Source organism: Poecilia reticulata, linkage group LG5 (genome assembly GCF_000633615.1).
Source record: "Poecilia reticulata strain Guanapo linkage group LG5, Guppy_female_1.0+MT, whole genome shotgun sequence".
NCBI lineage: Eukaryota > Metazoa > Chordata > Actinopteri > Cyprinodontiformes > Poeciliidae > Poecilia > Poecilia reticulata.
Genome location: NC_024335.1, coordinates 31,274,414 through 31,290,656, shown reverse-complemented (window position 1 = coordinate 31,290,656; position 16,243 = coordinate 31,274,414). Strand labels below are relative to the sequence as shown.

At 40.4% G+C, this 16,243-nt stretch overlaps 1 protein-coding gene and 1 long non-coding RNA gene across 4 annotated transcripts in view; one reads left to right on the top strand and one right to left on the bottom strand.

Annotated features, from left to right (window-relative positions):
• Nucleotides 1–398: 398 nt before the first annotated feature.
• Nucleotides 399–16,243, top strand: part of ndrg3a (ndrg family member 3a) — a 49,942-nt gene continuing 34,097 nt past the window's right edge. For all 3 annotated transcript variants that reach the window (XM_008410545.1, XM_008410544.1, XM_008410547.2), the window contains exon 1: nucleotides 399–548. The gene's annotated coding sequence lies outside the window, so the exon portion shown is untranslated. The remainder of the gene's footprint in view (nucleotides 549–16,243) is intronic.
• LOC103465567 (uncharacterized) lies at nucleotides 5,883–7,288 on the bottom strand. Its single transcript, XR_533815.2, has 3 exons — nucleotides 7,256–7,288; nucleotides 6,949–7,181; nucleotides 5,883–6,093 (listed from the first exon to the last, which is right to left on the bottom strand). It is a non-coding gene; the product is annotated as an uncharacterized LOC103465567 (long non-coding RNA).

The window sequence follows — 16,243 nt, the reverse complement described above, 5'->3', positions numbered from 1 at the left end:
ATCTCAAAATTCTCTAATATGGATTGTAAAGGAAACAACACTCTGAAGGGCCAGCTTTCTGATAAGACGATAAGACTTATACATTGAATGTTTTTTTTGTTGTGGTTCTTGCAAAGTATTGTAATTTCTGAGAAACTAAATCGGCGTTTCTTTATTTAGCTACTAAAACTATTAAAATTAACAGAAACAGCCCCTTGAAACATATCAATGTATTTGAAATGGCAAGTCATGTGCGAGCTTTCCTTTTTAAATTGAGTTGCTGTGATTTTAAGTGCGCCTGTTTTTCCGAGCGGAGTGAGATCTCCTGTTTCCTCCTTCTATCTGTGTTGCTGTGCCGCCTCCTCTCATTGGCTCCTCCGCTGTGTCTCCTCCGCAGCGTGTAGTTCCGCCCACAGTCACTCAGATATACAGGCTATCGTGGAGAGGAAGCGACAAGCAGAAGCTGCTTGTTTTCTACAGCTCAAAATATACATTTATTTGTTGCTGTTCAGCAATTTATCAAGCGGGGAGTTAACGTTAATTCACCGGAAGCTCATTTCACCGACGAGGTAAGTGTTATGTCCGTGTTTACCCAGGAACATCTTCAATTTAACCACAGTTACAGATGTGCCCGATGCTACAGGCGGATTACCTCAGCTTTCTGGATACAGTACAGTTTACTCTGCTCTTCGTCTATATGTTACCCTGTTATTTTAGGCGAACTGCGTTCGTGGTGAAAACGTCAAAAAGTCCCAATTTACCGCTTAAAGTCACATGTTTGAACCCCGGGAGGGCTGAAATGAGACATAGTGGAGGGGTTCAGTAAGAAAAACTGCAGTTGAACTGGATCGAGTTCGAGTGCTGCTCCTCTCTCACAGAGATGCGACATTAACACACTCAGGAGCTCGTTTCTGTATTTTTTTATCGGGCTGCTAAGTAGGAATGTATATATATCTGTTTGTAATCGTGTACGAATTAAATTAGCTTTAGTTTTTACAGGAAAAAATGGAACAAGGCCTGTTACGATGCGTTCACCTTTTTATAAACCGAGCTAACAGGTTATGTTTATGACAACCTCTTACAGAAACACGTTTCCCAGCAAATGAGATTTTAGCAGAATACGTCATACAACTTTAAAATAATAATAATGAAACATAATGAATAAAAAATAAATACCTCAAAATAAAAGTTCTCACTAGTTGGTTATGATGGGATTATACGATCACGATGTTTAGTTTTCTTCTTTTTGTGAAGAAGAAAACAAAACAAAGTTTTGATCTATTTGTGTAAGAATTAATTATTCATTTCACTGCTAATATCTATCATTATCAAGCAGATCAGCTCACTGCATTCACACGTCATGAACTCCAATGTCAGCAGGACAACACGAAGGTCACACAGGTGGCAGGGTCAAAAACCACCACGTGGGCTGACCTCAGTGTGTAGTTTGAGACTAAAACCACAAGACACACACATAATTTCACTTATCTCTAATTTTATTGAAAGATGGTAACACTGAAAGGTCATTGTGACCTTTTTTTTTTTTTTGCTTACTTCTTCAAATCCATTTGTATTCTTCAGTCCATATTTCATCATCATGCTGTTTGAGTCATGCTCTCTATCTCCCACGGCCTCCTTAAACGCATCACATGGTTAGCAGAGAGTGAGTAGTGTGTACAGCTTGCACAACAAGCAGCAACCATGAGTTTGTTGACACTCGCAACATTAACTGCTGAAGACCGTTGCTCCACCTAGAAAGGCAACCAGATAACAGATTAGCACCAAAGCTGGCGTCTTTCCACAGGATCAGGCTTTCCGGGGTTATAAGAGGTTTACGGCCATGTTGTCGAAGTGTGTTGGTTGATTATTACACTGAGAATCCACTGCCATACCAACAGGACGGTCAAAAGTTGTTCATTAATCCACATGTTGTCCCCAGGGTGTTTAATTTTGTTTGAAACATTTTGCTTTAGTGTGTTAAGACTGAAGCAACAGGACCCTACATAGAGATACACCCATAAGATATTATTTTTAAGCTTTTACCTAGTTAAAAAAATTCTAGCCAACTCAAATTTGTCTATAAAAAATTCTAAGTAAACGGCATAAAAAAAAAAAGTTCCCCCTATGAGCTGTTATTAATTATTTAAATAAGTAGCAATGGTGACATCACACTACACAACAGACTTCATGAAAACTAAATTGTTATCGATTTGGGGATTATATTGCAGGGTTTAGCGCTAATAGTGTCAATAACATGACTAAAAACATCAGCCTCCGTTTGCATTCCTGAGATTATGCAGATCCTTAGCTTAACTTGGAGATTTCCAAAAGCCTCCCAGTGTTTATAAATCCAGCATGTTCCGTGACAGAAAAAGGCTGAAGGGTTCAAAAGAACGAAACGGAACGGGTTTGCTGGCCGGCCTTGCTGTTGTCTGCCCAGCTCCGCTCCAGGTTGAGTCACTCCTTCAACTGGTGAACGAATGTCCTCAAGGCAGGGGGGCTAATTATTAGCTGGAAAAGGTATGAGACGACCCATGATAGAAAAACATGCTAAAATTGTGAGATGAACAGCAAGCTGAAGTTTGGTTGTCTGAGTTGAATTGAGTTAATTTGTGGCAGCAGTCAGGAAAAAACAGCTTCCCTTCAAATTGCTTTCAAAACAATTTGAGTTTTTTCTGACTTTATCTTAAACTCCTCACTAGGCCTGTTAAGATAACAAATTTTGCTGGATGGTAAATTGTCAGAAATTATTGCAATAAAAATATTTTTGGGATGATTTTCAGCTAATGTAATGATAATGGAATAACAATGCAAGAACACCTAGGCCTGTTGCAATACATTTTACTGGATGATGAACTGGCCCAGAAATTATTGCGATAGATGGTAATGTTGTTGTTTTGAGACCATTTTCAAGAAAATGGTCTCATTTGACTAAACTGTCATTTTGTTCACAACACCCCTCACTGGTTATGAAAGATAATTTAAATATCCAAAATAAAAGCCGTAAATAAATGAATTATGAATTTTCTGTAAACAAAGTGGCTCTTCAAAAAATATTAATCATCAGAATGCAAATTAAATTAATTGATTAAGTTCTTATTGCGACAGACTTGCCACTCACCGATACAGAAATGGCAAATTTTTAAGTCTTCTCACAGTAACGACTTCCACACAGAAGAGTGTTGCTCCTAGTGCAACCTCATATAATCGGCATGGTGCATTCATTGCTCAGAAAAAGACGTAGTTTTCTGAGTTTCAAGTCGTTGAACGGCACCAGTCAAGTTTAAGATCCACAAATTACGGCCCCATCTGTTTCATCTGTTCACTTCTGAGAATAATTCTGCCGCCCGGCCCCTCTTTGTCACAACAACACAATCCGTGAACCATGTTAAATAATTTCAGGATGTCCGCATTAAGCAAAACCAATATTAAAGCCCTTTCCAGCTCGGATTACAACGTAAACTTGATGTATTGCAGGGATTAGCGAGCACATAAAAAGGCAGAAATGCTCTTGTGTGGAAGAGGATTCCTTGCAGCTGTGGCGGGGGATGAATGTCAGGCCGTAACACCCAGCGGAGGGATAGAGACAGTAATTAAGCCTCCGTGCTGACAGTCAGTCTGCCTTGTTTTTTTTTTTTCCCACCTCAGCTTTTGCAGTTTCTAAATTCAGGCTGGGCCAAAAATCCATTTTGACCCAGAGAACCACACCTGTAACAGGAAGGCCTAGTCAGACCTTACCGTTGATGCTTGCACAGACTCTAAAGCTGCTGTTTGAATTATAGTTAATAAAAAGTTACATATTCTCTAATAAATGTTCAGCTGCAGTTTTCTTGACGTTTTCATATATCTAAATAAAATTACTAATTCAAAATAGAAACATGTTACATTGTTGTTTACTGTACAACATTTCATATACGTGCATTTAAACTGTAGGTTTGACTTTGTTTTCTCATAAACGTCATTAAGTCATAATGGCTTTTTAGTCTGGCTTCCAAAATAAAATAAATAAACTAATAAAAACTACTACAGTAACTGACTTTTCCTATAATCCTGTTTTGTATAAAACTGTCTGCAACATATTCGGAAAACAGGAAATTGGAATAGAGTCATAAGATATTGCAATAAGTTTTGCGATTAAACCACCTTGTGTTTGTTTAATCACAAGGTGGTTCAAATTAAAACCTCATCCAACTGGCCAGTTATGTTATTGGCAACCAGAGTTTGGTTGAATTCCTTTCAGACACAATGAAAGGATCCAATCCCAGCTGGTTAATTTATGAGATTTTTCATGCTAAGCTAGCTGATGTTGCAGATTCTGTTGCTCCTAAACCTTAGGTGATTTTATCACCAGTACTTTGAGGTCTTTATTGTACACTTTCTAATTTTTTTGATGTTCGGGTCTTTATGGAGTGAAACTGACTAACACCAAGCTGCTGCTGGACTGGAGAGCTCATTCAGCTGCATCCGAAGAGCACAAAGGAGCGTTATCATATATCCTTCCTCCCAGCTGCTCTCTTCTAAATCTTCAGTGATTCTCATTTTTAATAACACCTCCCCTCTTATCAATTTTTATCAGTAATATCAGTTTTTAAGTGCATATGGATACTTAGTGCTTTTAAAAATAAAAATGATCCTACTCTGTTGCACATTTGTTTAGATCGTAATACTCAATTTTTTAGTAACCACAGAGTATTAAATGTTGTAAATTTTACAATATGGCATGCTATTTTTAATTAAAGTTTTATATATTAATCAATTGTCACTTTTCGTCTGTTACAGCAGAATTTCCCCCATTGCTGGACTACAAAGGACATTTCTTTTGACCTACTTTATATTAGCCGTTACTTAGTCAGGCTATCTGAACAATTGCAACCGCTGCTTTAAACACAAGTTTCTAGGGATGCACCGATATGAAAGTTTGGGCCAATATTGGTACATTAAGATACACCAATAAATGACTAATATCAGCTGAAACTGATTTTGGCGCTCATATATTGTTCATCCTTGAAAGTTTCTCTTTCTCATAAGCAAAGCAAAAAAAGTGTAGCAGCAGGTGGGGGAGAGGGGATAGTTCACTGGTATTTGTGAGAACTTCCATCATGCCGCTGCTCTCTTTGGCGTCTCTTTAAAAAGACAGAAAATGTAAAAAAGTTTTGATGCAACTTCTTAAAATTTTGATATACTTTGAGTTGGGTTACTGGCTCTTCTCTGATCAGTTTCTAATGATTAGATTTACTAACAGGTCACCGTACAAGTCCATGCTGACCAGTCTTCATGACGTCAAGACTACAACCAGTTTCAAGTTGAGTTCTTCTCTGACCTTCTCAAAAACAAAAATGCCTGCTATCATCATCATCTACTCAGTTTGCCGTTTGTTTTTCGTCATGAGAATAAGGTCAACATTGTTCTTTATGTGTCGGATGTCAGCCGGACCCTTCGCTCTGCACAGGCGCAGCACATTTGTAACTAGAAGTCATTTGTAATCTAAGATGTTCCAAGCTTCGAGTTACAGCCAAAGCGTTGCTAAAGCAACGGACACTACCTCTTCCAGGAGAATATATGTCTCCTGGAACAAGACCGGCTGGAATTTCAGACGGCTCCAGAGGTTTCTTTGATATTGTTATTTGATTGTTGGAACAATGGGAATGCTGAGTTTCCTGATGGCGAAGAAGAAAAGCGAGGCAATGGCTCGAATTGTATCTGAGACGGTGTATCTTGAGTGAGGCAATAAGGAGAGTCTTTGCATTTCATTCGGTGGAAGGCTCCCCTGCTGGAGCTTGGGTTCTGTCGGTCTCCATTTTCAGTATCGGCTGCAACGGCAGCTAGTGGGGGTGGGGAGAAACAAAGCTCAGGTTTTAAGCTAGTTGAACAAAAACATTAAATCCAGGACTTGCATGCCGCCCAACACACTGCCTGGGAACTTTTTCACACATTGTCATGCTGCAACCACCAGCTTTGATGCATTTTTTTGAGGTTTCATTTAATAGACCAACACAAAGTAGAGCAGGAATATATGTGGTTGGAAAAAAAGTTGATTTGTTGTTCCACCTGTTTTCTGTGTCCATACTATAAACACAACCTCTCGCGGTGTTCTTTCAACCGTGGCTTTTAACACTATAAACAAGCATAATAAAAAAAGAAGCATTGTATTAGTGACAAAATAAATGAAAAGTTGTTTTTCAGACTAGAAATTAATGTTCCAATTGTTATTGGTTAAGGACAGATGTAAACGGGTGGGTTTTTAGCCATGACTTAAAGAATGTCAGCGTTTCGTCTGTTTTGCAATTTCTGTACTTTTGTTCCAGGTTTAGTGGAACGTAAAAACTTAATGCTGCTTCTCTGTGTTAGGTTCTGGTTCTGGGAATGCAGAACCAGAAAACATGAGCGTTCTGGAAGGTTGATACAACAGCAGATATTTACTGTATTGTGGTGGTAAATTGTTCAGTGATTTATTAACTAAGAGAAGTATTTTAAAGTCTATTCTCTGAGCTACAGGGAGTCAGTGTAGGGACTTTAGAACTAGGGTGATGTGGTTTAAGTGAGAATGCAGCTGTCTAATATTAGGCAGGCATCTAAAGACATCTCTGCCTTGCATGTTGCAGTAATCAATGCAACTAAAGATGAATGCATGGATGATTTTTTTCTGGATATTGCTGCAAGATTAAGTCTTTTAATCCTCGAAATGTTCCTCAGGTGATACAGGCCAAGCTGTCTTTATGTGACTCTGATGGCTCAGGTCTGAGATTAAACCCAGATTTTAGGCCTGATCATTTTTTTTAACAGTAACTGCTAAAGCTGTGTTGACTCTTGATAGTTCTTCTTTGGGTCCAAAAATGATAACTTCAGTTCTGTTTCTGTTCAGCTGAAGAAAGTCTTGCAGAGTGAAGTTAAAGGGGCATGAGTACTTCTCCAGAGCCTGATGTTTAAAAGTGATAATGTTGCAAGAGCCTCATATAAAGACTCACTGACCCGCGTTGCGGTGCGTTCATCCTCCTGAGGGATTTCGTCTGACCCTGCCGGACGTTGACTGTTGGTGTTTTGAAGACGCTCTCGCTGAGGCCTCAGGTTTCTTTCTGCCCACAGAGAAAACGTTCACACACAGTTTCACTACGAGGCGGTAGATCTCTCAGGAGGGAGTGTGAGCCAGGACTTGCAGATTCATGTGTGTGTCTGCTAAGGATGGGTAGGGCTGGACGATGTTGCTGAAAAATGTATCACGACATAAGTATTTCATATCAGTTGATATTGATAATTATTGCCAAACTGGAACCCTGACCTTTTCTCTTTTATCCAGACATTTCACTCCACGCTGTTGTTTATTTTTAAGCAGTTATGATTTGGTCAAAAACTTCAACTGCTGGTGCCCACGTTATTCAACAGGTTGTTGCTAGGTAACAAATGAGTGAGTGAGTGAGTTGATGCCACCAGTCTTGCTTAGCTTGCCTTGAGAGGTTGAGCAACAAAAGCATTTTCTCTGTCTACGTCCCCCAGAGTGCTCCGATCAGCCAGTCCTGATCGGAGTGAAATTATTGAAGATTCTGTCAGACAAATTATCTATTGATATCGACCACGTGTCTATCACAACATACATCTTTATTGATTTATTCTGCTGTCGATGGATTTATCTCCATGGTTTATATTACTCTTTGTTTCCGTACAGAAAGCTTCGGCTGCCTGTTGTTTTCCACATGTCGGATGAAGTCATGAAAGCAGAATGAGTTAATGTAAATGATGTCTGAAAGGTTATTTGAGTTCAGGGCCGCCACCAGCTGAGCTTCGGATGGCGTTGGGAAGGAGAGGACAAGGCGGAGGGAGGGGACCTCCTCTTGAGTGGTTGCCAAGGACACTCAGGACCTCCACAGCCAGCGTTTGCTAAAGGCGGGGCGGTGCAGGAGTGTTCCCGGCGTTTCTCTGGAGATTGAATTGTCAGTAATCAGTCACTGTGACAGCCAGGCTGACCACACGGATAACTCTATTAGCTGAAGGCGCGTTCACGCGAGGAACGGCCTTCCCAGTGCTGGTTCTCACACTGAAATATGACGTGTTGGGATGTAAAGCTCTTCATGTTCTCACAGACAGCTTGTCAGTAGAGGTATCACTGTGTTGTGTTCATGTTTTATTGAAGCCTGTATCTCACGTTTCGGCCCATCTCGTCGAGCACTCTCTGTCTCAGTTGGTCAGTTCGTGAGCAGGGTTTACAGATGGCCTCGCTGCTGTCGCCACATCTGCCCTTGTCTGACCGCGCTCTGCGGATCCTGCTGGGCTCCTCTGCTCTGGAAACTGCACTCCTCACATCCGCTGGCTACACACACACACACTCTGAGTCTCTCAGACACTTTGTCTTTGCCAGTGCTCTCTACATGGCCAACCATGGCTGAGGAAATCCCGACAGACCTGCAGCTCGCTTAGTGTAGCGGTGGAGGGACAGGTACTCTATTAGCAGCTCTGAGTGCAGGGCTGACAGCGGCAGCCATTCAGTTTTATTTATAGCTGAATAGAAGGAGGGGCTCAGCCGGGAGAGGCGCATTCAGCTGGGCTCAGACCTCACTTTCACCTATTAGAACAGAGATTCTTTTTTTGTTTTTCTTTTTGGTGTTTTTGTTGACAATGTTCTTTTTTTAGCAATTATCTGCACCTGCGTTTTTTACCCGTTAGCAAAAGATGCATTGCTGAAGAATTTTGTGGCCAATTTCCCATCTCTAGTTTTTGTAAAGCCTTATCTGCCAATACTTATTTTCATCCAATTCTTGGCACTGCCAACTTGCAGGAAGAAGCTGCTGGATCTCTGCACGGAGTTTGCATGATCTCCCCATGCTTGCTTGCACACTCTTCTGGTTCTCCCAAATTCCTCCTGCTGTGCACATCAATTCATATTAGGTTAATTGGTTTCTCTCAGTTTCCAACTGGCCAGTGGACCTTCACTGGACAGACGGGGTTGAACCCAAACGTCTAACGCTTTGTTCATACCCCAAATCAATGGACTGTAACTCCACCCTAACCATACTGTGCCATTGTCATATGGAGCTACAGGTAAAGGGGATGAGGAATGGTATGGTATCGGCCACTTTTACAATGGAATCGGACAGAATAGCATACCGAACTTCACCGATCCATGTCGTACCGCTCAGTGGAAACTAAGCATTAAGTTTAAGTGTGTGTTCATGATTGTTTGTCTCAGGTCTGTAGAAATGACCTCTTTAACTCTGAGGTTGTTAGTCTGGTAGACTCAGTTTGATCAAAATTGCAACATTTGCTATATTTTCAGCTGGCGCGGTTTGCTTTCACACTACACTGTATCAAACAAACCAAAGTCTTTGAGTAAACTGTTCACCCCCTCGTTGTGGTGGGGCTGCACCAAGAACCACTGAAGAAAATAACATGAAAACACTGAGCACAACTCCCTCCTTCACAAAATGCAAACAAAAAATGGAGTGGCATGAGATTTTCAGTAGTTGCAGGTTTTCTATTTTGTCTTTGGTAAAAGACCACAAACCATTTCTTCTGCAAGCGCTGGAGTTGCGTGATTGTTTTGGTTGTTTTTACCCAGAATGCCTTGCGCTAGGAACATCTCCAATTCCAACCTGTTCCATGACTCACTGAGGTTGAGAGATCAGAAGTGGAGTGTTAGAGAATGTCGACTTCACACAGGTTTTCCTGCTTTCACACCCCACTGCCAAATGGTAATGTTGTAGATGCCCATTGTCTTCCAATCTACAGGTGATCAACCCATTTTCTATCCATCTTCCTAGACCTAACAGAATTCATAATCCCCTTTAAAAACACTTCAAGATGAAATTAAACTGCATTCTTGTAGGGTTTTTTGCAAGGACCAAGACAGTAGGGGGTTTAAATCATCCCACTGCTGTTGTGCCTCTGAGGCACCATGCGAGGGGTCACATCGTCAAAACACACTGACAAACAGTTTAGCCAAAAGTTATGAATTCATTTCAATTCCTCCTTTGATTTGACAATGGCAGCTTCATTTTTGAAAATCTAGAAAATTATTTATAAACTGTGAGAGTAAGCTTAGAGAGGGCATTGTCTTTATTCCTATGAATTGGCATTTTGTTGCTGCCCGCTTATATTTTATCCTGGTAAACAAGACAATTTGTATTCATGCACTTGAACCATGGCATACTTCCTTTGTAGTTGCATTTCTTTCCCATGTATAATTGAGTTAAATTCCCGTGAAAATGTTCAAAATGTACTCATCATTTAATTCATTTGGGATAGTGATACGTCTTTTATTTTTTGCGGGGGCTCTTGACTGCTTGATTTAAAAAAAAAAAAAAAAACCTCTTCAATCTTCTCAACAGGATAAATACTTTTAATTTTTCTGAAAGCACACTGTAAGTACAATATGAAAAATGAATTTTGTCTGTTGACAAGGGGGTACTGACTCACCCCCGTGTTTCATGTTTTACGTTGCAGTCTTTGGTTACAACCAGAGAGCCTCTGTGCGCAAATCTGAAGGACTCCCATAAAATTGATATGCAACTCACTGCAGAAATTGTCCTTTTAATCATGCATGAAGTTGACTAAAATAGAATTCTTAGTAACTTTGTGAGGCCGTATAGACTGATGCACTGAAGAGGGATGGACAGGAGAAGTCTGACTCACATCCTAGCTAAACCCTGCCGAGTCCGCAGCTGCTCCGTGCACTGCCCTCTCTTGTACGGGAATGATGAATAAATAGTTTCCAGTTTGCTGGTCTGAAACATCGCTCCGCCAGTGGAAGATATTGGTGTCACTTTCCAAGTTTGTATTGGTATAATAAAATAAGCCTGCCACTGGAAATCATGGCCTACATTTTGGAAAGTATGGCATTTCAGAGAACCTTCCAGGTTTTCTGAAGCTTTCTCTCATTGTGCATCTTGTCCAATATGATAATTTGAGGGATATGCCATTATGAACAAAGTCCAACGCTGCTGTTTTATGATGGAGGACAATTTGATACATAAGGGTCCTTTAAATTAATTTAAATCTTTAGAATCTCCTAGTAATGATTTTGGTGTTTTACAGTTTGTTGCCCAGTGTCGTAAGAAGTGTGTATGGATGTGTTTGCGTGGCTGCAGTGAATACAGGCCCAGTCTGCTAAGGTCATGTGCTGTTTAGATGGATGAGAGCATCCGAGGCTTTCCCCAAACATGGCTCCAGTTCTAAGTGATTAGAGGAGGGCCTCCCCTTTGGCAGGCAGTGCAACCCAGAGTCCGTGATGCTGTGCCAGTTTCTGTCTTTGCTAATGAACGAGCCTTTTCCTCGCTGATGCGCATACAGACGTTACAGTGACAGATGACTTGTATGGATTTTTCTTTCTTTTGTTAAGACATGCAAGTACAATTAGACTTTCCAGTGTAAAATTTAATAAGGGGATGTCTTATGTAGAAAATACTTTTGTGTAGAGATTCTCTAAACTCATTTTGAAGACGATGTGAACTTAAGCTGTTACAGCTAGAAACTACGGATCAGGCCCCAAATCTGGGAGTAATGATGGACTTTGACCTAAAACGTTCACAGACACATAAGAACAGTTACAAAGTCGGCCTTTTAACACCTGGAGCGCACTAGGATTAAAGAACTAATGTCAAACAAGATCTAGAGAAACTCATCCATACATTTGTACTTAGTTGCATTGATTATTGCAATACTGTCTTCACAGCTGTGCCTAAAATGTCAATACCCTTTATAGCTTAATAAAAATAAGAAAGTAGAGCACATCACCCTGGTCTTGAAGTCTTTCCACTGGCTTCCTGTAGCGGAGAGAACATTCTTTAAGATACTTTAGTTTATAAATCACTGACTTTCTTACAGCACCAAAATACATTAAAGGCCTGTCGTTGTATCGCTCTTACAGACCACTCAGGCCTTCTGGTTCTGGTTTGCTCTGCATCCCCAAACATGGAGAAGCAACATTCCAGAAATCTGATAAACTTCCAAAGAGCTGAAAACTAGGTGAAACAGAGTTCCTTTAAATCAGGGATAAAAACTCACCTTTTTAGAGTTACCTTTGATTAGTAGAGCATTGATCTACATATTTAGTTATTTTGATGATGGCATTTCACAAAGTGTAATGTTAGTTGTTGTTTTTATTGTGTGAATCACCTTGAACTGCCTTGTTGCTTAAAGTGCTACACGAATAAACTTGGCTGGCTTAACATTACAGATATAATTTAATCTCAGTGATTTTAGTGATGCACTCCCTTACCTGTCCATGCTACATTAAGGACCAGGCTACTCACTGCAGAAGATGGGCACATGTGGCATAAAACAAACCAGAAATAAGTACAGGAAGGCCCAATTCTGAGAGACTTGGTCATAACAGAAACAATTACGAGAATACATCCACTGCTTGATTGGATTACACTGCAAACCATATTTTCTCGAAGGAATAAATACATTTTGCGACAGTTGAGAAGTTGTAATTCATACAAAACTTTTAAGTCGTTTTAATATTTGCAGGGTTTAAACCCGAACAGTTAAAAAGACATTTTCTGTCAAATTATAATGTCGTTCTCTGTCTGTCCTTCTTTTGTTACTAAAGTAATTAATATTTCACCAGACATTTCGACGTGTTTTCATTTTGATTGAGTCGAAGTCTGTGGGTTTTACTGCTGAATGACTTTGTAATCAGTTTCCTATGGTCTGAATATTTTTCATAGTTTGATTTAAAATTATAGCCCCACACTGTGCTCCTTCAAACCAGACGCAGTTGCAGAAAACATGTGAAGTTAAGATTTACTACAGAATACCTAGATAAAAAGAACATTTCTCCCAACTTTACTTTATATTGACAAAATTCCCTACAATATCCACTTACACAAAAAACTGTAAGCTTTGAAAAAACGGAAGACATTTCCCCGCTTTCAAATGTGTCCTTGAAATGCACATCTGAATGCAAATGTTTCGCTGATGCAACTGTTTGTTTGGACTTGTTGTATTTTCCAGCTTCTGTTCAAATCCAGCTATCTCTTGTCATTAAATTACACCGCAGCGCGGGCGTTATGAGGGCTGTGGATCTTTCTAATCAGTCATCAGTTAAGTGATTTCATGTCAGCGCTGTGCTTAATCACTCACCGGGTCTCACCTGGCCCGTCGGCCGATTGCTGCGGCGAAGAACGCAAGAGAACCTGGTGAGACATTTAGCTTCCCAACAGCGTGATTCTAGGTTGTTAGCATGCAGACCTGGAGAAGAGCGCTGATACAACATGAAGTTCAGCTCATCACAATGAGGACTCAAAGCGCGTCCATTTTGTTTGTGGTGCCTCAGCTCAAAATATACATATTGTTTTCTTTCTGTTAGCTGCTTACTAAGCAGCGATGCTACACTGTGTGAGAGAGGAGATGCTATAAATCATTTTAAGGCAAAGAGGAAGTGACTGTACAGTGAACATATTTTAAACAACTACCGTCTTATTTTAGTGGTTAGCACAGTTTGTATTATAAAGCGTAAGTTTTAATATTTCTTAGAGAATGTAGATCTTTACCTGAACTCAAAGAGTCATTAAAAGGCTGCCAGGATTTCCAAAATTATAATGTTCCATGACAGACGAACGCTGGAAGTTGAAACGGATAAAACGAAGTTAACTTTGTGGTAATGGATTCAGCCTCTCTGCAGCATTATTTAATGTTTAAAAGCATCAGTCTGAATTAACACCTGACTTACCTTCATAGAGGATACGGTTTCCTATTTTAGGAGCTTCTTCCACCTCTTACGCATCCTGGCGATCCGTGTTTTTAAACACTTGACTAATTCTCAAAATCAGTAGTATCTTTTACACAAGAGTGGTTTTATCAGCGTGACCTCATAGGGCTTAAGTATGGTGCATTTACTGAGTGGAAAAGATTGGATTTTACAATTCTGACTCTGTTTCACTCACCAGGGCCATTCAGTCTGAATAGCACTCTTTCTTTTAGGGTGTTTCTTCTGATATTGTTTTCCATTCTTCAGCAATTTTCAAAGATTATTTTGGATCACATAATTAAATTAGCTAAGATTATTGTTGCAGAATAAATTTGCCTCCTTGTCTTGCAATTTCATTACTTTTTGCTTTATTTTTCTTTGTCTCTATGAATTATGGAGATAAATAGCCTCCATATAGAATTAAGTTGTATGTTTCCTAAAAGCTTTGTATTGCACTCCTATTGGGCCAATTGACTATGGAATATGTCAGATCATGCCTCCTGGTCAAATAGTTAAAAGACCAAATACTTCTTAATTTGCATTAATACATAAAGCTGAAACCATCTTGGCAATACCACAGACGCCAACATCCACAGTCTTCCTCATCTCCACTCTTGGTCCGTGGTACAGCCAATCACTGCCAAAGGAAAAAAGCATCTGCCTCTGGATTGGCTGCTTTGTAAACTCCAGCCAATAGCATGTCGAGTAGCATCGTGGCTAGGGATCTTAGCTTCCTGACTTGCATTTTCTTTGGAATATTTTGCTCTATGAACAAATCACGGATACACAAGTTTTCCACGAAGTCTCAACCCGGACTAGGCGGTGGTCCACTGTAAGCCGTAAATTTATTAGGATCGCATTTCCAAACTGTAGAGGGTAAGGGATAATAATAGTTTAGAGCTATATAAAAATGTTTGTTCTCGATTAAAGTTGCATCTTTTGAAACCAAAGATTAGCTTTAATGGCTCTCATTAAGGGTGTTTCCATTTGTTTTTTAGCTGCTGTAAACCACAAAGCCTGAGGTGCTGAACTAATGGCCTTTCATTGAGGCATATCCTAAATTAATCAAATAAAACTTGCCTCACAAAAGGACAACCTTGGATTTATTTGTAGGCTGCCTAAAAGAGATAAAGACGTCCACATTAGGAGTAAATTTAATGATCCGGGGGTCGGTGGTGTTGGCTGCTGAGGCTCTCAGGCCTCAGCAGCAGCGCCTGAAGTATCGATCCCGTGTCTGTAAGGCCCCATGTTTGAGTACAACCTCTGCAACATTTTTTATTTTCTATCACTTCTGTATTGCGTTATGGACGATGGAGAGCTTAAAGTGCTGTGAAGACTGCACCACACTGGCTTCAGATGGAGCTTATTTAATAAAGGCGCCGACAATTATAGTAGTGCACTGTTTAGCTTTTATTAGACCCTTTTAATCCTGGAAAGATCAATGAGTGAGGTTTATGTTTAAGGCTTGGTTTTTTTCTATCTTTTCTAAACTTAATCAAGCTTTCTACTTCCCTGTTCTAGTTGCCGTTTCAAAGCATCCTTTCACATTATTCTCAGCTTTATTTCTAAACTCAAACGTGGGTGTTCTGTAGGATCTTTTGATTGTTTCTTTTCTTTTCTTTTTTTTTTTTTGTCACATTGTCTGTTTAAGACGGGAAGATTGCATCAGGAGAGTCCTGAGAGCTGCAAGGAGGAGGACGGCGCCTCAGGAGAGCAAGCTGTCATTTAATTAAGCAGACGCGCAGCACAGGGGGGTAGAGCTGTGTGAGGATGTGCGTTTCGTCTGAGTGGGGTCTGCTGGAAATACCAGCAGGAGACCTTTGGTGGTTACATTTTCCACCATGGAGAGGATTATACCCCCAGATCAGATTTGCTCCCAGGGTCTTCTCTTTCTTTGTGCCTCTTGATTTCAATACAACACGACACGAGTGAGATAATCAGTGAACCTTTACCTCACCCATGTTTTGTTATTGACCTAATGAGTGGAGGGGGAGGAGGCGGGGGCTCAAATCCCGCTCAAACGGATTTTCCCCGTTCTAATTCTGTTACCAAACGAGCCGTGTTGGAGCAATAATCTGGAACTGAGCCTCGTCACAGCCCATTAGCTTTACTCCGCCGCCGATGGCCGTCTCTGCGGGCCCAGAACAGTAAACACTGGCTTACAAAAAGTCGTTGGTGTGGGGCGGGGGGAAGAAGGGGAAGTGGAGAGGGAATAAGGAAATTTCCAGTGACATGATCCTGGAGGTTTCCCAGCTGAACAACACGACCGGAAGACGTTGTCTGGTTTTGTTTTGTCACCCAGAAGACCTACAGAAGCGTGAGGACTTTGTGTCCCCAGTCTACTTGCAGAAGTAATATTTAGGTTGGAAAGTAACTGTAAAATGAGAGCTGCAATCAAATGTTAGGTTTCAGTGATAGCCAAGCCATCACTGGACAGATGGTGGTCAAATACAATCAGAGCTGATGAGATAAAGTTATGAAGTCAATTCCAGACTCTAAAAGCGAAAAGAAAATGAGCTTGTAAGTGAAACTCCAATACATAATTCAGATTTTGTGTGGATGGAATGTAACTTGATTATGCTA